At 42.3% G+C, this 26,385-nt stretch overlaps 1 protein-coding gene across 2 annotated transcripts in view; it reads right to left on the minus strand.

Moving 5' to 3' along the window:
• Nucleotides 1-25,201, minus strand: part of HAPLN1 (hyaluronan and proteoglycan link protein 1) — an 88,983-nt gene extending 63,782 nt beyond the window's left edge. For both annotated transcript variants that reach the window (XM_043547432.1, XM_043547433.1), the window contains exon 1: nucleotides 24,663-25,201. The gene's annotated coding sequence lies outside the window, so the exon portion shown is untranslated. The remainder of the gene's footprint in view (nucleotides 1-24,662) is intronic.
• Nucleotides 25,202-26,385: the final 1,184 nt, after the last annotated feature.

The raw sequence follows: 26,385 nt of genomic DNA on the forward strand, positions 1-26,385 counted from the left end.
AGTCATCAACAATCGAATTTGCAGTTTCAGAAAGTTCACATCCTTCAGAAATAGCAGGCTGTTCTCAAACTTCCCTCTCCACTCTGAACTTGTTGGAGCGTCCATCCCTGAGACATCTTCAGCCATCACAGGGAAATGGAGATAATTCAAGCACCAATTCTTCAGAAGATGACGCCTTCAAAAAGGAATTGGATAAACAAGAAAGACACCGGCGAGTTTCTGCGATTCATAATTGTATTCGAGAGAAACTTTCGGGAAGATTGTGAGGCAATGGAGTCTATTGGTAGGCTAAAAGTTAAGTCTGTTTTTGAGGCCATTCACAGCTACCCACACCACATTCAGGCTGCCTGTAGAATTGCTTCGAGCATGCCAGCAACTCAAGCTAGTATAGAGCGACTGTTTTCGGCTTTAAAGTTAATTTTAATTGATTTGCGGCAGGCTATGAAAGACGACTTGATTGCTGCAATAATTTTTTACAAAATGAATTATGAATGATTCTAGTTTGTATCATTGTTGATGACATTTAAATTGTTTTAAAAGTCTGAATAAAAATAATGTTTTTGCAAAATTACAGTATGCACTTTTTTATTTAGTTAAAAATTAATTTGAGGTGGAGCGTGGAGCGGAGTCAGAGCGGAGCTGGAGCAGTACTATTGGTGCCGGAGCGGAGCTGGAGCGGAGCAATTCAAAAATTTGATTGCTCCAATGCCCTGCTGAAAAGGATGGCTTTGCCATTCTCTGAATTGGAACCTCTGGTTGACCAAAAAAATGTAATGGTTTTAATTATGTCAGACAACATAAATATGTCAGACAACAAATCTGGCCTATTGGGCTAGAAAAGAAATATAGAGTATGACAATTTGAGATGCAACAATAACAGCTGACTGAAAATTAGTGGAGTTCTACAAGGACACAAGTGGGATCTTGTGAGATCTTCAGTAGAAATGAATAGGAAACTTGCAGGACTCACCTACTCTGGGCTCCTGGGCCTCACTTGGCCAACCCTATTTTCAGTGGTCAGCACTGTAGTTGTTTCAGACAAAAAGTCAAATATTGTGTTTGTGCTGTGATGTCCTCAGGAGTTGTGTCTGTTACTTTGGCTTCACTGCCATGGATTTATATGCATACTCATGAGATAACCATATAACGCTTACTGGTCATGCAAACAATAATTCCTCCCCCCTCCAATCAGGGGTGGAACAGCCTGCCGAAAAGTACGTGTGTGTGGGGAGGGACCAGGGGCTCTCGCTGCCTCCGTGGCCCTACCTGCACCCTGCCCCTTCTGCCCTAGGCCCTGCCCCACCCCTTCTGCCCAAGGCCCCGCCCCCAGCCAAGCCCGAAGCCACAGTGGTCCAGGAGTCAAGGACCCTCCACCTGCCCAAGGTTGGGGGGCTGATAGCAGGCCCTGGCCCATGTCCCAGCTCCGTGAAGCCCCCCACCCAGGGCAGGAGAGTCCGCAGCTCCCCACTGCTGTCCACATGGCTCTTACCCCAACCTGACTCTGGCCGGCGGTGGAGCCTTGGAGCTGCAGCCTGGCCATGGTAAGAGCTGCGCTGCTGGGCAGCTGTGAGGAGCTGTGGACCCTCCACCTGCCCTGGGTGGAGGGCCCGCAAGGCGGAGACACGGGCCGGGGGCTGCGCTTGGCCCCTCCCGCCTCGGCCAGGTGAAGGGTCCACAGCGTGGCACCCCACGCTGATGAGGCTCCAGTCCCCAGCTGGACTCCAGCCTCAGGGGGAAGAGGAGGGGTGGGGGAACCAGTGGCGAAAAGTGGAAGGGCCCTGCTTCCCTGCCACCCCTCTGCCCCCCATTCTGGCACCCCTGCCTCCAATTGCCATATAACTAATGATATGAAGCACAGATTTGCCACCCTCTCTCACACTGAGTAGCATCTTATTTATCTGAGTTGTTCTGTGGCCTGGGATTACTTGTGTGAGTAAGGATTTACATTGCAACATGAATTGGGAAGGCAGATTCTGGGCCCTACAGATTAGCAATGTGATAGACCGAGAGAGTGGGATCTCCTATTATAAACTCCTCGTTCCTTAATGACAGCAAGGGAGACAGAACTGGCTCTGAGGTCCACAGAAAACTGCCAAGGTGATAGCTTTGAAATAGAGATGAGAAGCATATAGAAGTGGTGGAGTTACTAAGCAAAGGAGCTCCTCTTGAAAACTGCTTGAGTGGAGATACATCATGCCCCAATGTCGCTGTACAGGAATGGGGGGCTGCAGTAACTTTAATTGCCCCATGTGGGAAAAGGCACAGCTTGTAGATCGACAAAGGACTGCTCTGGAATGATGGAGCTCATTTGCATCCATGAGCGGTGGGTGGAACCCCGGTCGGGGAGGCTAGCACCTCTCCCCCCACCCCCCAGCCCCATCTTTTGCACACATCCCCACGGCCAGAGCCCAGAGCACACCCTCCCGCCTGGAGAAGCCCACAGCATGCCTCCCCACCCCCCAGTCATGTCGTGTCTCCCCTCCTGAGACCCCCAAGCCACCCAGCAGGAAAAACTCATGTCTCTTCCAAAGAACCTAAGCTTTTTTTATATGTGTCATGCAGGTTCCAGGGCAGCTGAGGAGGCAGTATGTGTTATTCAGCTTCCTGGGTTCATCAGTAATCTCCCTGGAGTCCAACTATTAAACCCTCCACCTATGTTTGCGTCCATTTTTTGTACCCTAAGTTCCTTCACAGCTATGGAACAGATGCAATTTTCCTCACCACACTTATGTATTAACACTGACTATCCTCAGGATTAATCAGCCCAGTACAGAGCTGTATTAAGCGGCATTAAAGGGCTATCATACTGCTTATATAAATCAGGATTAGGGTTTGAGCCTATGATAATACATTGGAAAAAAATAAAAACCACAAAGATATAGGACTGTATCCATCCCACATTTTACTTCAGCAGCTGCTATCTTGTGGAAGTTTCATGAGCCATATGAGCAGCAGAGCAAAGGAGGCTGCTCCATTGTGTGCCTCTTAATGATAGTTTCAGTTTTACAGGGAAGGACACAAATTTATTTCCTAATCCCAGAAGCCAAATGAGAAGACTCAGTCCAGCCCAATTTACTGGTCTCGGCCTGGCCAACACCTAAAACTTAGGTTGACCTAACCTCATTGCTTAGAGTTGTGAAAAATGTCATGCCCTTTGGAACACAGTAGATCGACCTAACCTGCACTGTAGAAGCAGCTATGGACCTTTTCTGTTGACCTAGTTACCATCTCTCAAGGGGATGGATTTACTACAGTGAAGGAAACACACCTTCTGTCACTGTAATTGTCTATGCTACAGCACTACAGCAGCTGTAGTGTCTCTAAAGTGTGTGGTGGCGGTGGTGAGGTGGAACAGTTCTTTACTGGTTGGCTGAGTGCCATTCAGATGAGGAAGAGCTTTTAAGGAACCAAGCAGCAGGGAGTACAGGAGACTGTTGATCTGAAATCTCCTTATACCAATCCCCTTAAATTGATGGAGGTGGGGAAGAACTCATGACATTCATGCCCGACAGTGCTTCCCATACAACAGACAGGAGGGTAGTACTCATGGTTGTCAAGCATCACCAGTGTGGTGTTCTGCTCTATCCAATGTTGATAACAGTCGGTTGTGTGCGTGTGTTCCCTCTGCGTGCTGCCCCAGCTCTGCGCAGATAGATGGCACAGCAGACCCCAAGAGAAACCCCAAAGGCCACAGACTCTGACAAGGTACAAAGGCACCAGGCCAGGTTTATTGCCAGAGACTGTGTTTTGTTACGGGGGTGTGACTAATTGCTGGACCCAGACTAGGAAGGAATCTAGTCTGTGAAAGAAGCTTTTTGGAACATCTCTGAGGGTGAGATTTACCTGCATTTAGTTTCCTACTGTATTAGGCTTAGCCTTGCATGTTTTTGTTTTATTTTGCTTGGTAATTACTTATTATTACTTATTATTACTTGGAACCACTTAAATCCTACTTTTTATATTTATATTTAATAAAATCACTATTGCTTATTATTGAACCCAGAGTTAGTGACTAATACCTGGGGGAGCAAACAGCTATGCATCTCTCTCTATCAGCGTTATAGAGGGCGGACAATTTATGAATTTACCCTGTATAAGCTTTATACAGAGTAAAACAGATTTATTTGGGGTTTGGATCCCATTGGGAATGGGGTATCTGGGTGCTGGAGACAGGAGCACTTCTTTAGCAGTTTTCAGTTAAGTCTGCAGCTTTTGGGGGACATGGTTCAGACCTGGGTCTGTGTTTGCAGCAGGCTAGCATGTCTGGCTCAACAAGACAGGGTACTGAAGTTCCAAGCTGGCAGGGAAAACAGGCTCAGAGATCGTCTCAGCACATCAGGTGACAGTCCCAAGGGGGTTTCTGTGACCCAACCTGTCACACAGGTATCTACAGTTCTGCTAGTACATATGTGCTCCCTGACAATGGACCAGTTCAGTAAGTAGTGGGATTTACCACTGCCCCCTAGGCGCAACAAAGACAACCCCTCAGGGGTGCATTCTTATACACAGGTACAAACAAGTTACACCTCACTCCTGATGTATTGAGGTACAATCCCTCTACGTAGTAAGGTGCCGCCTATCACCTTGTACATGTTGGTTCGATCAAAACAACCCCATCCATCAGATTACGCTTTTGCCCCTGTCTTTAGGATGGGTCAGCATGTTCCTTGTTGTCTGTGTGGAATGTGCTAGTATCAGAGTGTTCTGGTACCATCCTGGCATATATTTATATCTCTAGTGTCCAGTACCTTTTAGGTATGTGTGTTTTGCAACATCAGCCCTCTCCTTGCCAGACTCTGAGCAGGGCCTGCCTCTTGCTCACAGCTTAACTTGGCTTTATGTTAACAAAGTCTAGACCATTACTTTAGTTCAGGTCTTAAGCCTCATACCGGGCCTCTGATACAAGAGTTTATGTTTCAGGACCTACTACTCATGTCTAATACAATCTAATCTACAGTAGAAAAGGTTTGTTGATATAGCTTTACTGGTACGGGCTCAACTGACTCAAGACGCTGTTATACTGACAAAAAGTGCTTATGCCAGGATAGTTTATACCAGGTTGGTAAATGAAACAAGCTCTGCAAAAGAGTGCTTTTGCTAGTATAACTGTATCTACACTAGGACTTTTGCCAACCTAGCTATGTTGGCACAAAAAAGTCACACCCTTAACTGGCATAGTTATACCAGCAAAACTTTCTAGTGTAGATGTGCCCCCTCACGACCTCTTTATCTTCTTTCCAATCACTGGAATGAGATGCCCCCCGCATCCAGCCTATCTTCTACAAGGTCTTTTTTTTTAATTCCTTAAGAATTAATTAATTGCAATCTGTCTCTCTCCTTTCCACTAGGACCATAAAGAGTTATTTCTGACCTAAAAATGAATTAACTCTCATAGCCCATGCAGCCCCAATGGGCCAGTGGAGAAAGTGGTTCCAGAACTATAGTTTTCTTCACAATGGAAGCTCTTTGCTGGTATAGTATACCGGTAAAGCTTTCCTGTGTAGACATGACCTAACTAGTAGCAATGCGCTGCACACAGGGATTGGGGAGTTCATCCAATGGACTATTTCGGTCCCTTGAGCAGCTCTGCAACACCAAGATGCAAACTTCCACTCCACCCTTTGTCCCTGCACAGTGAGCTAATTTATTTCTGAATTAGGTTGATCATGTGCACAGTTATGGTATGTGACTCACTGGGTCCCATACACCTCAGGGCAGGAAGTGGTTGTAAATTTTAGTCTGAGTAAAGCCCGTAGGTTGTTATATATCAAAATAATACTAAAAGCAAATTTCAACGAAATTAGTGGAAGGTTTAAACAAAATAATTTAATTAGCTTCATCACAATAATAATCTTTCAGTGACAGATGTTTTAAAAGAAAACCCTCCTCCTTTGATCCACTTAAAGAATGAATCTTATTGTAATTTCTTCAATGTGCCTCAAAGTGGAGATAACAGAAAAGCATTGAAATAGTAGACGGGCTTTACAATACTCTATTCTCTCTGGAAATTATGCAGACAGTAGAACTCTATTTCTAAAATTCAGGCCACCACTCTAATTAAAACCTACTAGTTTTAAAAGCATATATGTAAATAAATAAATAAATAAATAAATAAATAAATTACGCACCAGCATTAATTAAATTACATTTGCATTTTTAAAGAATCATTGGAAGATCACATTGTATTGGGACAAGTTCTTTTCATGCATTCAGATACTGATATCTTTATCTGGAATTTACTTGACTAGGGCACAATATAGGTGAGGTTGGAGGTGCGGGAGAGGTTTTGGGGTGTGGGCTCTGGGCGACAAGTTGGGAGGCTCCCCGGAAGCTGTGACATGTCCCTTGTCTCCTAAGGGGAGGCGCAGCCAGGCAGCCATGGTTCCCGGCCAATGGGAGCTGTGGAACTGGCGCTTGGGGCAAGGGATGCATGAGGCCCCAAGTGCCGCGCCTCTGCCTAGGAGCCTCTGCCTAGGAGCCGAGGGACATATCACCACTTCTGGGGAGCTGCGCGGAGCCAGGTAGGGAGCCTGCCAGCCTTCAGAACCAGACTTTTAAAGGCCCCATCAGCAGTGCTGACCGAAGCCACTTTAGTCCCTTTTTGATCAGGCATTCCACTCGAAAACCAGACACCTAGCAACTCTAGGAGGGAATGGGGGAGTTCCTCCCTCACACTGTAGCCGTGCATGTTTAAATATTACCACTACAAAGCCGGCAGTTTCTTAGATACAGATTGTAATCCAGTTTTACACATAAAGTTGTAGGGGCAAATAAGACTCCAGGTGCAGGAAGAAGAGATGGCTTCGCATGGCTGCTGCTACTTCTCTCTTTACGTAAATGGGCAAATAGGGGTTGGAAGTGATAGAATCCTTGCTCCCACACCTACAAATCACTAGCCACCAGAACTGAACCAGTGCAGGGAAAGAGAGGGATGGCAATAGGGGGTTGTGACCAATTGCTTCCCAAGGAGCAAAGAAGGAATTGAAACTATGCATCACACCTTACACTTAATATATACTGGGGAGGGGGAGAGATGGCTGTAACGGCAGAGATTGTTTGAGAAGAGGGAATTTATGTTAATTTTTACTATAAAAGGACTTGCAGTCACATTTTATGAGGGATTTTTCCCATGGAATTATCCTTAAATGACACCTTTTAAATTTGCCATAAGCAAAAGACTTATGCCCAAGTCCACTACTGCAAACAAATCTATTTGAATGTCCTAAATTAGACTTTGTTGGAAAAATTATACTGGCACAGTCATAGATTGGCAGTATTTCCCTTGTATACCCATATTTTCAGGGCCTATTCATAGTATCTCAGTTGCAGCACTAATTTTCATTATTTACTCTGAGTGCAGGAGCAATAAAAATGGAAGGTACATTTTGTGATTTCCCGGTTATATGATATACTTGTTGGATATATCTGTACCATAACACTGTTCCGTATGAATAATCTGTGATTCCTTTAGCCTGGAAAACAAAGAACTTAAGGTGTAGATCTGTAATGGAAGGACTTACACCTTCAATTCAGCTGTCTGTAGATACTTATTGGGCCATAGAGTAAACAGAAGCAGATCCCAAAAGAACAACCAAAAGTCCAAGCCAGTATCTTTTAATTGAACATCTAGATATGATGTTAATGGTTCTATTCTAGACTAAACTGTTACTCTATTTACTCCTTTTGGATGTTTGTTACGCTCAAGCTTCTTCATTCTGTTAATAGATAATTGTAAGTATAGCTCAAGCAACCTCTTATCCTTCCTTCAGAAACTATATTGTCTGTAATGTGATATTTCAGCTTGCTACCACCCTGTTTGTTTGCTGCTGATTAAAGGATTTGGTATGCATATGTTTACCAGGGAAGCAATTAGAGGAGAAAAAAATCAACACCCTAAAACAGATATAAACTTTAAAAAATTCGTCTAACCTTTATCAAGAGACTTGAGTTATTTCTTTCAGAATAATTTAAAGGGATGGAACACAGGGGAAGAGGAGTGTGTGGGGAAGTACAATATCTTTTAAAGGCTCCAGTTAACTGGCAACCAGAGAAATGGAGGGATATTGCTTCTGTTCTTGGCTGGACATTCTGACGACTGACAAAATGAATATTGTTTCTTAATAGCAAGGACCAAACATTTCATGACAGGGATTAAATAGCACTGTACTCCCTTTTCACTGGAGCAAGGATTATTCAGTCCATACGTCTCATTCACAAGTTATTGCAGTTATAAGCTATAAGGTCAATAAAAGTTTGCAACAGCCCAAGTTAGCTGAGACAAGATCATGACAGAAAATAGTTTGCGCCATTGTACTGCTTGCTGGTCTGTGGTTTATGACATTGTGATGGCTCTATATGACAACTTTGGACAGGAACAGAGGCTACAACCCCTCCACAGTCCTTAGAAGGGAGTTGGTGACCACTGGATATACATGAATACATTCAGAGTCCCATGTATAATGTGACTGTATGGTCACAGAAAAGCCTGGAAATAAAGTGTACACTTCTACACTGATAGTAATTAAGCATCGAAACAGTTTACGAAGGATCATGGTGGATGCTCCATCACTGGCAATTTTTAAATCAAGATTGGATGTTTTTCTAACAGATGTGCTTTTGGAATTATTCTTGGAAGTTCTATGGCCTCCCCACTTCTGCAAAATAGGGATAATGATACTTACTCATCTTTTTAGTATAAGGTGATTTGAGATTTACGTATGAAAAGTGCCACATGGGAATAAGTATTATTATTATCATGGCTATGAAGGTAACCTTCATAAGGTTAGCTGTATGGAACCACTTCAGTGTATACTACTCCTATTCAGTTCAAAGGGGTAGTAATGTCAAAGATTACTGGTTACAATTTAAATATCAATATTGTTAACTATTTCATTGGTGATCATTTTAGCAGAAACCCTAAGCTAGCATGCTTAGCCATTGCTTGTAGACATAATGGCAGACACCGGGGCAGTGTTGTAAGGGACAGCTAGTTAATATCAATGGTTTTGGGGTGAGAGATGTGGAATTCAATTCCCAACACCCCAAACTGAAGGTCAGCTCTGTGCCTGAGCAAAAGGGGAGAAAATGGAGATCCATTCTGACCCCAGTACAAAAAAATCTCAATTGCCTCCTGATTACCAAAACCCCAGAATACCTCTCATACCTTCCCGGGTGCCAAAAGCCTTAGTTGTCCCCTACCCTATGTCAAAAACACCAGTTTCTCCCCTGGCAACTTCTATAGTTCAGTCATGTATTGCAAGACAAACATTCCAGCACACAAAATTCCAGAACATATGGACACAGAATAAAAGAGATTAAATTGAATATCAAATGAAATAAATAAAAAAAGAGACATTGTATTGATTGGGCTGAACTGAACTGGGTAGGTAATCATGACTGGAGGAGTTGAAGGGATAATGCCACATAATTCCAGAGTTCAGGCCATATATTTTAGGTCTAATGAGTTGTATAGGACACAGAACTTTGCATACACGTTTTTGATGCATCCAGTGACATTATCCTGCACCGTACTGTACTATATACTGCTCTATCACATAGATATGGCGCTATGGGCAAACTTTTTGCCTGAGGGCTGCATCTATGTATGGAAAGTGTATGGTGGGCCATGAATGTCTGGTGGGGGAGGGGGACTCTATCGGGTGTAGCATGGGGGGCTCCATAAGGGATGTTACTGAGGTGGGGGCAGGAGGGACTCATGGATTCTGGCGTGGCGGGGTGGGCTCTACAGGGGTGGTACCGAAGACTCCTAGGGGCCCTGCCAGCAGTGACACCAAGGCAGCCATACCATGCACAGCCATGGATGGAGGCACCCCAGCTGGGACAGGTGCGGCCCCATGGCGGTTTCCAGGCTCTCGAGGGCGGGGGCCATAGGAGACCAGGAGAGGATTGGGCGCACTGCTGCGTGGGAGGTGAGGGGCTGCCGCGTAGGGGTGGGGTTCCGATCCTGGAAACACAGCAGTGTAGTCGCACCTGTGCAGTGTGGCTCTGCGTGCCGGAAGGTGGTGCTCAACAATGGAATTGTGAGTCAGGGGCTGGGGAGCACCAGGCTGGCAGAGCGGGGCAAGCCCCTGACCCCGCTTCCCGACGGGAGCTCGAGGGCCAGATAAAAACATCTGATGGGCCGGAAGCAGCCCGCAGGCCAGTTTGTCCACCCCTTCACTGTCAAGTACACATTCATATGAATATATCTGTATATACATGTGTGTAATTTATGCACACATCTGCATCCTGGTGATCCATAAGCCACTGCAACCCAGGGCAGTGGGGATGCAGGTAGTATGGGGGCTGCTGTGCCTTAAGGGAATACTGCATGGACCCATTAGGGAGAATTCCCTTCCTCGGGTTCCTGGGCAAATCACCAGAGCAAATCTTGGTGTTCTGACCTTGTGCTGATTGCCAGGTTTGGGCCTACATTAATTACTCAGACCAGCTACACTTTATGCCAAAGAAGGAAAGTCTGCCTGAGAGAGGGCTGATGGCACAATCCCACCCACAACTCCTGCTCCACTGAGGGCTTGGAGCCAACCAGTGCTGCCACAAAAATGGGCAACACTGACTGGGGTGGGGATATAGCCAGGGCATCAGGGAGAGTCAGCATATCTTCTCGCTTAAATCAGCCTTCCTCTGATGGCATCCCAGGGAGGAGATCACCTCACCAGGGGGTTGAATCCTTCCTTTGGTACAAGGATGTAAAAATTATTGTCACTGTGCCAGTAACAATGACGGTAACCCATTGCGCTGAGATGGGGAGCAAAATTTACAGACCTGAGAGGGAAAGTTGGCGTTCATCAAAATGAAATCATTTATTTCATCCATTCTGAATATTTTCAAAAATATATAGAAATCTCCCCCCTTTAGCCACGAATTTGTACATTAACTATTTTTAAACTACTAAAGGGGAAATGAAGTTAGAAGGTCAGAAAGACCTATTATTGGCCTCCAAGCCACCAGCCGAAAGACATTTGCATATGCAATCTACGGTAATTGTGTAACATTTTTCAGGCCACTGTATTAACCTTTGAAGAAGCAAACAGTGGAAAGTTACTGACTCATCATGTGACCATTTTCAGCCAAATATGAGCTAGGATTGTCTTTTTGTATGGAACAATAACCTGAATGCGTCAAACATTTTGGACCTAACTCTTCACTGTCTTCCTCCTCGTGTAGTCCTTTACACCTGTGCAAAGTGAGTATGAAGTGGGCATAAAATGGTCCCAAACCAGGAGGACAAATCAGGTAGTCTGTATTTAAAAGATGAATAGAATTGACCATATGGGACAACAATTCATTATTGTAATTATGACATATGGGTTTTTTTTTTAAACCGCATTATCTTGGGCCGCTAAGATGTGTGCACAACTACATTAAATAAGTGTGAGCTTATTTGCCCTTTCTCCACTTCTCCTCTTGGTCATTTGTTATACTTTGTCTAAAATTAAGTTATAAGGTTTTGGGGGCAGGTATCATGACCTATTTTTACAGTAAAGCAAACTCTCTGGGTGCTATATTCAATCTAACTATATTCAATCTAACTACCACAGTAGCTGAGTGCCTCACAATTTTTAATGTGTTTATTTTGACAACACCCTCCGAGGTAGGGAAGTGCTATATCCCCATTTGGCAGATGGGGGACAGAGGCACAGAGGGTAGAACTTGTAAAGGGGACTTAGGCACCTAACTGCCATGTTAGGTACATAATTCCAACATGTAGGTGTCACTGGCATTCACAAAATCACTTCTCAGCTGGTGCTTAACACTATAGGTACCTAAGATCCCTTAGTGCCTAAGTTTACACTGATAAAGTCCCCGAGGTGTCTAAATTTTGGGGTGTGGGCATGTGTGAAGCCACTGAAGTCCTGACATCCAGCAGCTCTTTACTGAACTCACACATGCGCCCCAACAGGATCTACAAACTGTCCTCACCTATCTTGCCTTTTGGGGCCTGATCCAGTAGGCATGTTTACAGCATGCCTAATTCTGTATAAAAGATGCTGGAAGAGGAGCCCAGTGGTGAGAGCACTCACTCATTCATTGGACCTGGGTCTCCCATCTCCCAGCGGGCTACAAAGTCATTCTAATGCACTCTCTGGGTGAGTGAATATTTAATTATTTATACAAAATAGAACAGCTTCAGATGGAGAGACACCTGCCCCAGACTACCCTATAGCCCAGTGGTTAGGGCATTTACGTGGGAGGGTCAGAGGGCCAAGTTCATCTCTGCTCTACGTCAGACAGTGTTGAGCTTTGAACCTGGATACCATACATACTGGGTGAGTGCCTCAACCCCTTCTTATAAGGTTATAACCACTGCAACGTCACCTCCTCATCCCATTTTCCATAAACAAACCCCATTAACCTCACTTAGGTGCCCAACTCCAAGAGAGGGTTCACAGTTGTGAACCCCAAGTGGAGAAAGACACCTCCCTCGGGCCTGGCATTGGGCATCAAATTCCCTTTGTGGGGAGGGGCTTAGATCCCACCTCTTGCTTTGGCATGTGGGAGGTAAATGTAGTAACCCAGACTCCATGCATTTCACTCACATAACACCAGTTACTCTGGCTGTATATGGGTTAGCAGATCCCTGTTCAGCGTGCTGGCTTTTTTGAGGGCTCTAACTCTCCCCATGAGGACCTACATGGTTTGCTCAAGGTCACACTGGAAGTCTATGGCTAAATGGAGAATTAGGGTTGGGTTTTGAGAGTCCCAAACTAATGCCTTAGCTGCTGGGCTATCCTTCCTCTCCAGAACAATTAATAGATAAGGGAAATAATTAAAAGAAAATAAATAATGTCTGTTCACAGATCCCTGTGTGCTCTTTCCGATTAATATTATTCTATATTCTCTCTGATGGCGTAGCAGCTACAATTACCACTCTTAAATGGCAAGGTATTAACTCCATAGAAATAATGGTTCCCTGCAAGTACTTTGCTGGCACTACAGTCTGCGTGGAGAAGTTCTCAATCCCAGTGGCAGATAGTTAATATGCAGCAAGGTGATGGAGCTTGGAATATCACTCAAGTTCCTTGATTAGTAATTATACTATAATTTCCTCCAGCAATTAAATGGAAAGTTGTACTAAATTGTGCAGTGATCTCTACCTTGCTCTTAACTTATCTACTGTGTGCACCTGTGCTTTTGGACATATTCTTATGTTGTTTTATTTCATATTGAAGAAAGTGGTGCCAGGGTCAATTCTATTTGGCTTACTCTAGTCACAGTTCAGGAATGTACACCCATGTGAAGTGGTGGGGCCTTGGCATTGTGGAGTTAAAGATTACAAGGCACACAAAAGATGCTTTCTGCACTGAATCAAATATGACATATCCATAGCTTTCTATTTAGTGGGAGGAGCTGGACTGAAAGTCAAAGCCAAAAACAATTCAAAGCTGCATGGGGAGGGAGTAATCGAAGAGCTGCCTTAGGGAAAGGAGCTCATGAAAATGAGATAATCTGGAACTAGTAAAACTAGAGAATGGGACTGGGCAATGTCTTAAAAAATATTTACCTGGAAATGGGAGCTTTCTTTCCCCATCTCTGTTGTGTTGTTTGGGGAAGAGAGTTTTGCAGCTTCAGTTTCCCTCTTCTTTGGAGTCCTTCTTTGTAGGCCAACCCCAATCATAATGCTTGATGTGGTTGGTAAAGTTTGAACTTCTGGTTGCATGGCCCTTTCTTTTTCCCTCAGGATAATCCCCAGATTAAAGGAGCTGTTAGTCAGAGAGATTTTTTATCTCATATTGCCCCCACCTCCTTTTCTCTGGCTATGGAATATCCAAGAGCTGGGAAGGTACCCATCCCATTTTAGCCAAAATTAATGACTCCCTTGGTAGTATTCCCATGACCCCAATTGATACATATTGAAATAATGCAGAATAGATTTTGACTGTAGGAATTTTAAAAGTCTCCCTTCTAGAAATGACAACCCCAAGCATTGAAAAATCATTAGATCAGCTAAAAATAATGAGATTTTAAAAATGATAAACGTTGAGGGTTTTTTATTTATTTGCCTCCTGGTTTTTTAAACTTTAGGGTTCACATGTTCAAGCTTTTTTCTGCAGGCATGAAGGCTAGAAACTTTTATTTTAAATGGAAATTGAGCTTCTCATATAATCATATGACTCCAGAAGCTGGGGATCTAAAATCACACTAGATATGAGAATTGCAAGAGTGGGCAACACTGCCCATTGCAGTTCCTGGGGAATCTGACACTATATTTTACGCTAAATTTAAACTGTCATGTTTGTAAAATATGAGCCAGATGCTCTCCGCCGTGATGCCAGCGTTAATCCCCCATATCATCCCCATGATTTTCATTCCCATATACAAGGTGTTTATGCATCTGCATAAGACCAGAGTTGGTATCTTCATTTTGTCGAAATCTGCAAGTTATAAATGGCCACTTGCAAAAGAGACACCTAAGAAAAAGGAGCAACGTCAGTAGTAGTTGTGGGCTGAAGAAAACCCTTAATTTGCCTATTTTGCATATTGGAAATCGTATTTGCATATTGCACAGTATACAGCTAGGCCCTGAGCCTGCAAACCCTTAATCACAGTAGTAGGGCCAGATTATTGCTCATGCTACAGCCCTGGAGCAGTATGAAAGGACTGTAAGCTTCCCCTAATTGGACATGAAGGAATCCCTGATTCATGAAGAGACAGTGTAGCTTTGTCTATGCCACACCCTCCTGATCCTGGTGCCGGGGGACAGGAAGGGATAGAACCAGAGCTCTGGAATGTGTATAACAGCCTTTTGGGGACTGCTGCTAACTGGCATAATTTAGAGCAGCTCTGAGGCTAAACTTAGGTTGGGTGCTAAACCGGCTCCTGCCAGCCACACGGCCACCCTCCCTTCAGCTGCTGTTTGTGATCAAAAGTTTTTGCCCCATGAGCAGGCTGCTGTTTCCTTGAAGTTTTTATTATCCTTTTATATGAACGACACCCTATAAAATTGTATAGTGATCACAGAAATAAAAATGACTGACAGAGAGTGTATAAAATATGTAAATTACCGATTCACTGGAAGTTTCCTATATAATAAAAGATGAGTCACTGCATGACACTTTCAACAAAGAGGATAGAGTGTTTCTGAGATAGATTTTTGTACACTCTATGCCACAGAACTATATATAGATTTGCACAAACCCCCAATCAGACAGAGAAAGTAGACATATTTCCATGCTGCAATACCAGGAGAAAGTTGAAAGTCAAACAAAATGAAGCTATTCAGTAGTGGTGCAATACCGTCCCAACAACCCTTGGATAAAACAACAGCATCTGCATCAATCATCTGGTGTACCAAAAATAAAAATCATGATCACTGAACAATTTTACAGGATCAATGTCCTCTGGTTTGCAAATAAATGTCTCTGCTTTGTTTTGACATTTACAGTATTTTCCATAAATGGTATAGCTATTCCTCTGTTAGCAGGAGAACATTATCCTGTGACAATGCTCTATTCAAGTGACATTATCTCCTAATTACCTCTACATTTTTGCTGATATTTATCCTTTCTGAACTATAGTCAATCTAAACTTTCTATCAACCCATTTCCCATGATGAATGCTTGAATGCAGTGAAAAGAATAGACAAAGATTCCTTTTTCATGTCATCTCAGAATTTCAATATGAGATAAAAAGAATAACTCTTTGGGTACATTTATTTGGATTAGAGTTAGTTATTTTGGAGTCAGATGGGAGCTGAAATGTAACTGAGAAGATCATGTAGTTAAATAGGTACAGACAACAGGTAGCAATCCTTTCCTGGAGGAGACACTCACTGTATGACCCCGTGGAAGTCTTCTGAAATTGTTAGGCTACATTTTCAAAGGAATCTCAACCCATCTTCTAAACCCCTGCAATTTTGAACACGTAAAAACTCATATTATAGCATGCAGGTTGAAGGGGGGGGATATTTTTCAGATGAGAGTGAGGTGTTAAATTCCCATCGATTTTCAAAAAGAATTGTCTCCCTAGTCCTAACTTTGAAAATTTCCCCCAAGCAATCAGACGTCTGATTACATCTTTCTAAATTGGTATGCTGTTAATGCACATGAAAGTTCAGGCTCAACTAGAATATAGAGCAGGGATGGGCAAACTTGATGGCCCAAGGACCACATCTGGGAATGGAAATTGTATGGTGGGCCATGAATGCTCATGAAATTGGGATTGGAGTGCAGGAGGGAGTAACAGCTCTGGCTGGGGGTGTGGGCTCTGGGGTGGGGCTAGAAATGAGGAGTTCAAGGTGTGGGAGGGGAAGCAGCTGCATGTCCCCCTTCCGGCTCCTAAGCGGAAGCATGGCCAGGCAGTTCTGCACGCTGCCCCATCCGCAGGCACTGCCCTGCAGCTCCCATTGGCCACAGTTCCTGGCCAATGGGAGCTGCAGGGGCAGCACTTGGGGTGGGGCAGTGCTCAGAGCCCTCTTGCTGCCCCTACACATAGGAGCCGGAGAGGGGACATGCAGCTGCTTTCGGGAGCTGCACGGAGCCACGGCACGTGCACGCGGAGCAGTCCCCAACCCCACTTCCAAACTGGAGCTCGAGAGCTGGATTAAATCGGCTCGTGGGCTGGATGTGGCCCACAGGCCATAGTTTGCCCATGCCTGGTATAGAGGCTACTTTTGAAACTCTATCCCATTGTACTTCAGTTAACTCATCTGGAAAATAAATGTGTCAAAAGCAGGAATTCATTGAAAAGCAGATGCAACAGCTGAGCTGGGGTGGGTGGAGGGGGAATTCCTGGGATAAATTCCACATTAAAAATATCAAGAACGAAAGTGACACTTAGTGGACAAAACTACTAGCAAAGCAATACAAGTAAATCAAAATGGAGCTCACTGTGTTATGAGGCTATGGCATCTTTTCCCACAGGCAAATACAATGGACTAGGAAGAACTACTCACTGTCAGTGTTTTAAATAGGTATTCAATTATGAACAGGGAATGAAAGAAATTCAGGATTAATTTTATTTGGTAAAATACCAACTGGTGGTGCAACCACTGGCGGTAAAGGGAGACGTTTGGCCTCATGCGCAGACATTTTATTATCCTGTTGATGGTCCTCTCTATGCATTTTCAGGTCTAAAGGCACATTTTTCACCCCTGGTTCACACCACTTTTTAATATGGCGGCACCGGTGGTTTCTGGAGAGACAGAGAGCCTATACAGGTTCTCACTTTGGTGCAACTCCGAAGAAATTCCACTGTGTCAGTGGAGTTACTCTGGATTTAAACCAACATAAGTATGAACAGAACTTGACCCACTCTGACCAGATTTAAACAAATCATTCTAAATAGTTTTAATAAATACTGTAATAATAAAACTTTAAAAATAAAATCTAGAAAGGAACTGAAAGGTGGCCTTAGGCCACCTTTGCATTCTTCCTCTCCCTCCCATCATTTCTTTGGTACTGAAGTGCCCATCCGGTCTCCAGAATACATTAGAGCAGCAGGAGAGCTTATATATGTGTGTGCATGTATGTCACGCATACACATGATCATCCACCCACACAAATAAAGTTTTATTTTCAGTAATACAGTGATCCAAAAGCAACGCATAACAGTGGATTAGTAAAAAATCTGTCTGACTAGTCAGTGCACAATGAAATCCAGTTAGGAGCAACCATTTGTAAGAATAAAGAAGAAAACTATATTATCAAGGATATGCAGTAGCTTAAGTTCCTATGAGTAGGCATAACCTGACATGTTCCAGATTTCTAGAAATTTGAAGCACATTTAATGTAAGAAGAACAATTATATATATTCATTAGTTTTTCTGTTTGGACATTACATTTAAAATATGAAACTTCTCTATTGTTTCAGAGTAGCAGCCGTGTTAGTCTGTATTTGCAAAAAGAACAGGAGTTCTTGTGGCACCTTAGAGACTAACAAATTTATTTGAGCATAAGCTTTCGTGAGCTATACCTGTAAAGTAAAAATACTGGTATAAGTTGTTTGCAGTGTTGTGTTGCTGCCACAAGGTGGCAGTACAGTAATGATATAGTGTTACAAACAAATAAATAGTGTAGCTGTAGCTAGAGTAAGAAGTAATTGGAATTTAAGTCTAATAATTACACCGCCTAGTTGAATTATTCTTTCTGATATGCCACTTTTAAAACTTTATTTTGGATTGAATGTTATAATATGTTCACATTTATGTTACTACAGACACCAAAAACTTTGGAATGTATCTTTAATATTCTACATGTATTTTTAAATATTATATGGAGTTTCATTTATTGAATTATGCAGCTTTTTTAGTGGTAAAATTAACCTTGACATTGATATTCTGGGAAGTAAAGTACGGAACATGTGTGCAAGACTTCAGTCAGAGTCAGATTTTCTTAAATATGAATAGCTTACAGACAGCCCCCCAACCTGAAGCAAATACTCACCAGCAACCACACACCACACAACAGAACCACTAACCCAGGAACCTATCCTTGCAACAAAGCCTGTTGCCAACTGAGTCCACTTATCTATTAAGGGGACACCATCATAGGGCCTAATCACATCAGCCACACTATCAGAGGCTTGTTCACCTGCACATCTACCAATGTGATATATGCCATCATGTGCCAGCAATGCCCCTCTGCCATGTACATTGGTCAAACTGGACAGTCTCTACGTAAAAGAATAAATGGACTCAAATCAGACGTCAAGAATTATAACATTCAAAAACCAGTTGGAGAACACTTCAATCTCTCTGGTCACTCAATAACAGACCTAAAAGTGGCAATACTTCAACAAAAAAAATTCAAAAACACTCCAGTGAGAGACTGCTGAATTGGAATTAATTTGCAAACTGGATACAATTAACTTAGGCTTGAATAGATACTGGGAGTGGATGGGTCATTACACAAAGTAAAACTATTTCCCCATGTTTATCCCCCCCAACCCCAACTGTTCCTCAGACTTTCTTATCAACTGCTGGAAATGGCCACCTTGATTATCACTACAAAAGGTTCCCACCTCCCCGCTCTCCTGCTAGTAATAGCTCACCTTAAGTGATCACTCTGGTTACAGTGTGTATGGTAACACCCATTGTTTCATCTTCTCTATGTATATAAATCTCCCCACTGTATTTTCCACTGAATGCATCCGATGAAATGAGCTGTAGCTCACGAAAGCTTATGCTCAAATAAATTGGTTAGTCTCTAAGGTGCCACAAGTACTCCTTTTCTTTTTGAGAATATAGACTAACACGGCTGCTACTCTGAAACCTGAATAGCTGAACAGTTATTCATTTTCAATTTTTGAGTTGCCTCAGCAATTTAGCCTTTCAATATTTTCTCATACTGCCAGCCTAAGTAAAGTCAATTCACGTATTAAGCATATATATTCATTGATTACAGATATAACCATTTTAGGCCCTAGCCCTGCAAGCAAGTGACAAGCAGCGCTGGCCACCAACCATGGGAACAAGGGAGATGCCAGTTTAAAAACATTGAAAGTAATAGCCAATGTGCTGAAAACCAAAAACCAGACACAGCCTGAAATTTAAAACAATAGATTTTCAATCATCAGGATCTGATGAACAAATTACACTTTCCAAAAGGGAGTATGCTTGAGGGCGCACATCCTCCCCCGCCCCATATATATATTCCATATCCTTTATGGTGCCTCAGACATGGTAATATATATGCATGCATATATATGCCCACATATATATATGGCATTACCATGTGTAAGGCACCATAGAGAGTAAAGAAAATATATTATAAATCTTTCATAGATATCATTATAATTTAGTATAATGAATTAGGCTTTTTTTGATACAGTTTAGCTGATTTGATAACTCACCAGGAAATACAATATTGGTAACATAACACTAAAAATGGAAAGGCTTCATTAATACATCCATCACCTTGTAAAAATGTGGGCTGAAAATGATCAACCCTAAATTGGAACCATCACTAAATAATTTTTCTCTCTTCTCCATCAAAGCATTTGTTTTCTGCTACTCAGATTTCTGCCAAACACATCTCTAATCTAACCTGTCTCCATTGCCCATATGTTCCTTGTATCCTGTAAGCCTTTAAAATAATTAAGAGATACTGTTAATGGAATGCTGTTGCAAGATAATGGTCTCTTGCTATTAGATAAATGTCAAGATGACATTTTTTTTTCAAGCGGGAGGTACATATCCAATAACAATTTTCTGTTCCAATGATTTTATTTTCATTCTATCACATGATTAATTATGTAGATTCTGTCATTATATCTGATGTGCACTGCTGCAGAAGAATGACGGTGGCTCAATGTGCCATTAGTAAAAAAGCTTTACTGTGGGACAGACTTTATGGCCTATCAAGGATTCTCTTTACTTCGATTTGGGTTTGATTCCCAGTGGTGGTTCCAACTGTTCTCAATTCCAGGCTACTCCAGCTATGAAGCATGGAATCAAATCAGTTAGCACATTTTCTGATGAGCCATTTTATCTTCTCCAACTTAAATTGCCTGATTCATGGGAGAGCAAATTCCCCCCCCCCCCCCCGCTTCAGCCATTAGCTCAGGCGTCACGTTAACAGCCCACTACAGCTCTTGAGAAAACTTTTCAAAGCATGCAGTGGAGGCTTCAGACAGATTACTGTTCTGTGATTTCTTAATGCTTCTTTTAAATGTTTGTTTTCAGAGCAACTGATCATGTTCAAGGTTTCCACTCTGTTGTGCTAATTAGAGAGAAACAAAGAACCTGTTTTGAAGCTCTGTGAATGAAAAGGACAGTTTGCTGTATACAGTGTCAGCATTGCCATTTGCTTTACTATTCAGATTGTGACAAAAGTCGGGGTGGCTGAAGTGTATAGGGCCTGATCCCACAAGATTGAGTAGTCTTGAGTTGAGGATGCTTTGCTGTGCCTCCCAGAAATAAAAAGAAAAGGAGTACTTGTGGCACCTTAGAGACTAACCAGTTTATTTGAGCATGAGCTTTCGTGAGCTACAGCTCACTTCATCGGATGCTATCATCCGATGAAGTGAGCTGTAGCTCACGAAAGCTCATGCTCAAATAAACTGGTTAGTCTCTAAGGTGCCACAAGTACTCCTTTTCTTTTTACGAATACAGACTAACACGGCTGTTACTCTGAAACCTCCCAGAAATGAGACTTGTAGTTGGCTCCATAGGCCAGGTTTCAGTGGTTGCCACTTGAGTTATGGATAGGCAGGTAGTCAGAAGATGACATGGTCTGGAAGCCCACTCCCAAAGTTGAGACTGAGGGGCAAATTCTCAGCTGGTATAAGTTCTCAGCACTCCATTAACTTCCATGGAGCAATGACAATTTACATCAGCTGAGGATCTATACCTGAATGAGGAAACCAGTGGACCAAGAGACATATTCCCCTTCCCTAATGAAGGGAAGAGATGGAGAGATCCAAGGGAAGGAAAGAACATTAGGGAGGCTGGGGAGCAGAGAGGAAAAAGATGGGGGGAGAATCAGGAAAAGGGAGGGGGAGAGGCTGAGGACCCTTTCTGGGGAAATGATCAAATATTTCCCTTGCCTATTGCTGGCAAGGAAAGAAATATTTAGTGCCAAACAATAGTTTTATTAGCACCACATTCTGCTTGGTAAAGGAGTTTTTGGAAGCACTGCTGGAGGTACCTTTGAAAAACTTACTGCTGATCATTATCCCTTCCTGTTGTAATATTAGCACAAAAGCCCTAAACACTTCACTTCTTTAATATATGCTTAAAATACAGTAAATGCCTGACTATATGTGAGCTGTGGGTATTAGTTACTGCATGATTTAATTATCCCTTGGAAACAGCTAAAGCTCTATTGGTGTCAAATTATGCTAAACTAGAATTAAACTGAGCTTTACTGCAACCAACTGGCAATTCAGTCACACACACACACACACAAAGTTAGCTGGTGCCTCTTATGCTAAAACTGAGTAAAGTTGACTTGTTATTGTTAAGTAATGCACTAGATTAGTTACAGATGTGTGGATAGTTAAAAAAATAGAAGATGATACTGTAGTGAAAGCCCAATTTGCAGCATCCACTAGGTGGCATACAGTGACCACGTTTAAGTCATCTTATCTTCACAAAACCTCCCATTCATAGAGTAAATAAAGAACAGCATTATTAATTTATACCATTGAATCCACCCTACACCTAATATTTATTTAGCCAGCTGTTTCCTCTAATCCTCCTTAAATGCCATTGATTGAAATCCTAAATATATTCAGACATTTTTACCCCAAAGAACATTTTGTTACCTACAAATTACAAGCTACCTTTTCAAGTGCATGACTGTATTCTACAGTTACTCACAGTGGAGCCAGAATGTCTAATAATTCCTTACAAGCAACAGAAGAAGCTTGTCATCTGAAAATGATTTTTTCAAAAATTTACATTTAATTTTCTGGGAATTTTAATTGATAGAATAAATTGTTGGTTTAAAAATACAATATATGAAGTGCATAGTATTTCAACATCTAATGATAATTTAGGTACCACTTCAGTAGAAAAGCATATAAAAAGAAACAAATATTAATTCAGACCAAAGTGCTTAGTTCTTGTCATTACTTACTATATCTCTCAATACGATTAAGATATATGATACCAATAATAACACGTTGCACTTGGGTAATCACTTTTCACCAGAAGATCTCCAAGCACTTCATAAAGGATGGACCAATGTTATTTTCCCCATTTTATAGAGGAGTAGGGAGGTTAAGTGATTTTGGTCAAGGTCACAAAGCAAGTCAGGATTTGAATTCAGCTCTCTTGGCTCCAAAGCCCATGCATAGAGACCCCAATACCATTTTCCTGTCACATTTCTACATTAAGTCCACATTAAGACTCTGGAGTCTTCCCAATCTGCCAGAAAACACCCTTCCCACCCCTTATTACACACTGAGTGCACAACAAGGATATAAAGCATGTTAGGATCCTCTCAAATCTGTATTTTCGGAAACCATCCTGCATAAGCGCAACTCGGTGTACTACTTAGACCCTTCTTACAAGCACTAGCTATGTTAACCCTGCCAAAAGAAAGTGAGAGGAAACAACCCATCAGGGATATAATGAAATGATTCTTTACTGTGCAAATCTCTTCAATACTTTTGAATTATACTGTCAGTCATTTCTCTGAAACAGAAAATTGTTGCAGCTAAATGCTTCACTTCATAACAAAATGGTTTTTCTCCTTTCAAATTCCTCAGATATTCAGGGCTCTTATTAGGAAGACAGGCCTTTTGGCTCATTTTCATTGCAGACCAGCAATGTCTTGATTACTGCATTGACTTTATTATTTATTTCACTTAAGAAAGCAGTTGTTCTCCACTGAACTCAATTTTTCCCTTTTAATAGTGATTGTCAGTTCAGTGGACAGCGAATCTGAAATGAAATATTACATATATTTTTTACATTAAAAGATTGTACATATGAGCAAGAACCTTAGCCAGTTAAACTCAGTGGAGCTTGGCTCCTCAGAACAGCTTTACCAAGATGGTGTACCCTCACCAGTTACGCTTCTTCGGCATCTATATTTTCAAATATCATATGTTAAGTTTCTCTTATCATTAACAAAACTAATGAAAATTGTATTGCTAACTTCATACTTATACTCAATGAAACATGACTGCATAAATATTAAAAACTCATTACATTTTAGTAAAGTTCATTTGTAGTGAATCAATATTGCATTCAACTTCAGACATTAATTCATATGATTTTTTTTTTCAAGTACTGCTAACTTTCAAGAAACTCTTCGAAGGTTGTTTGACTGTGTGACGTCATACTGGAACATATCCATGTACACATTCCACACTGAAAATTCCTAATTGCAATATCTGTATTGTGTATTTTTCCAGGATAAAGGAATGTAACGCATTATGACAACTTAATTTGAACACATTATACAAGTTCTTTCCAACTAAACACTTGCATCTCAACCATCCATAGCTAACACTTCTGATTTTGGCATGAGGAGCATTTGGAATGAGAGTTTTCTACTTTTAACAATGAAAAGCAAATAAACACTTTTTGAGGCTACATAGCTATTATAGCATCGATAAATCTCAGAGATTTAACTTTCATGACACTACAGCAACCTAGCGTTCTTGTTAAAGTGGAGATAATAAAAAAGCCTGTGCCCAAAAGATATGTTATCTCAAGTTTCCGTTGACAATAGGCAAAATATGTTGGGGAAAAAAAAACCTATGGATCATATCAGATTCTTTCCCCACCTAATACGATCAGACCTAAAGCAATGGGTGGGACAAACACATTCACAGCTCTTCAGCTTTTCATTCAACCCACACTATCCTCCCCTTCCCAAGTCCTGTAAACTCTTTATGGGATTTTAACAGATGGGGAAGTTACCTCTCGGAAACCTTAATCTCTGTGAAATGTATAATCTCACAGGAGAAAGCCAGTGGACTAAACTATACCATTTTCATATTCCAAACAGAATCTGCGGTTGCAATATGATCCCTCATCTCATCTGTTAACACAGCGCACTTAAAGTCAGATAAACGGAGGGTAGTCAGTTTCAAGCTCTCTCTCCCACTTTTGCCAAACTAGATCTCTTCAAAATCCCTTTAGTACACTATCATAGCTGATGCCTTGAGACGTTACCTGCTGGATACCACACATCTGAAAGAAAGTCTTCCCCCCCACCCCCCGAAAAAAATTGATTTGTTTTTACCTTTTCCAGAGCTCCAAAGTTAAGATGCTGTCAAAACTCCCCAGCAGTTGGGAACGGAGGACACAAAATGCAGAGGAAGTTTTTGGTGCTCACCTTAAGTTTGTGTGTGCGTGTGTGTAAGTATATGTCCAGAATGGCTCTTTGTGGCTCTGAATGGCAGAGGTCCTGATTCAGGGAAGAGGGAGCCACTTTCTCACCGAGAGGGAAAGAAAAGCACCACGTCACAAGTTAAGTACGCCTCCAAGAGCTCTTAATTACAGCCCAACGCGCATTCAAACCCCAGGAATGAGTGCCCAGAGAGGCTGGAACACCGCGGAGTCTCAATACAACGCACTGTCCCTTCACATCTGTCCTGACGTCCTCCTCTCTATGAGTGTCCTGATGTCCTGCCCTCCTCGGCAGCTAAAAATTTCCCTCACACCACACGCACGCCCCAGGTTAAAAGCCAAGTGAGCAGTTGACAGAGTTTTTTCACAGGAAGGGATCACTCAAGTGAGAGTGCGTGACACCCTCCGAAACACGATACTTGGCACAACTTGTCTCTCCATCTCCCCAAGCCCTTTTCCCCTTTATATCTAAAGATGTGAAGATGCTCTTTTCTGGAAAAGAAAGTTAGTGAAGCAGTGAGATAAGAGGAGAAGGGGAAAGCTGGATCTAACTGGATCTTGCTGGTTTTTGGTCCCTAGCCCCAAACTGTACAATCAAACCAGAGAACAACTCAAGCCTCAATTATTACAAAAAGGAGAGCCTCACTGACCCACAGCAAGAGTGTCACAAAAACCTGGATCTGGCGAAATTCTGGCTCCACGCCCCAATTTTAACCACCTAAAGAGAAAACAGCCTCTCTGCTCCTAGGACACCAAAAATATCGGACATATCATGGGGGGTGAGCGTTGCAAAAACCTAGCTGCTTGATCCATGCAATGGTTGTCCCTCACCTGGTTCACTATGCCAAATTCCATGACATGAAATGAGTGGAAATCTAGATGCTACTACTGCCCTAATGTTTGTTTGTTTGTTTTGGGGGAGGGTTTGGGTTTTTTTTTGTTTGTTTTTTTTGGTCCCTGATGTAACCCTGCATCTGAACAGCACACAAACCCAGATCTAGCACCTGGATTCATCGAGATCTTGGCATCTTTTGGACCCATATCATATAATGTAAATAGGAAAAAAAAAAAAAAGAAAAGCAGTATTTGTGGCACCGTTTTCTTTTTGCGAATACAGACTAACACGGCTGCTACTCTGAAACTTGTTATACTAGAAAACTCAGACTCTGTTGGAAACTGGCACATTAACACTGCCAAACGTGTATCCAGCACCTGGATTCTCTTGGATTCAGTCAGTGATGTTCCCCCCCCCCCCCGCCCCCCGCACCCGCTCCCCCCTCAATTTACCAGCTAAACACAGAAGTGCAATTACTGCAGTTCCACTGCAGAAAATCAAATGCTGATGCATCAGCAGAATACCAGCACTTGAAGCCTGCTGGATCTTACCATTTTTTGGCCCCCAAGTCTCTAAATTGTTCAATCAAAATAGGCAATACATGTTGTCAAGACTACTGGACTAGAAAATTCCACAAATCCTGGCACAAGACTCGTACAAATGCATGTACCTGGCACCTGGGTCTTGCCAGATCCAACAAATTTTTGACCGCCAACCTCTAACCTTTACTGCACAAATAGAAACTAAGTTTAGCTGTTCTGTTTCCACGATAAAAAACTGG

The sequence above is a fragment of the Chelonia mydas genome, chromosome 5 (assembly GCF_015237465.2).
Source record: "Chelonia mydas isolate rCheMyd1 chromosome 5, rCheMyd1.pri.v2, whole genome shotgun sequence".
Taxonomy (NCBI): domain Eukaryota; kingdom Metazoa; phylum Chordata; order Testudines; family Cheloniidae; genus Chelonia; species Chelonia mydas.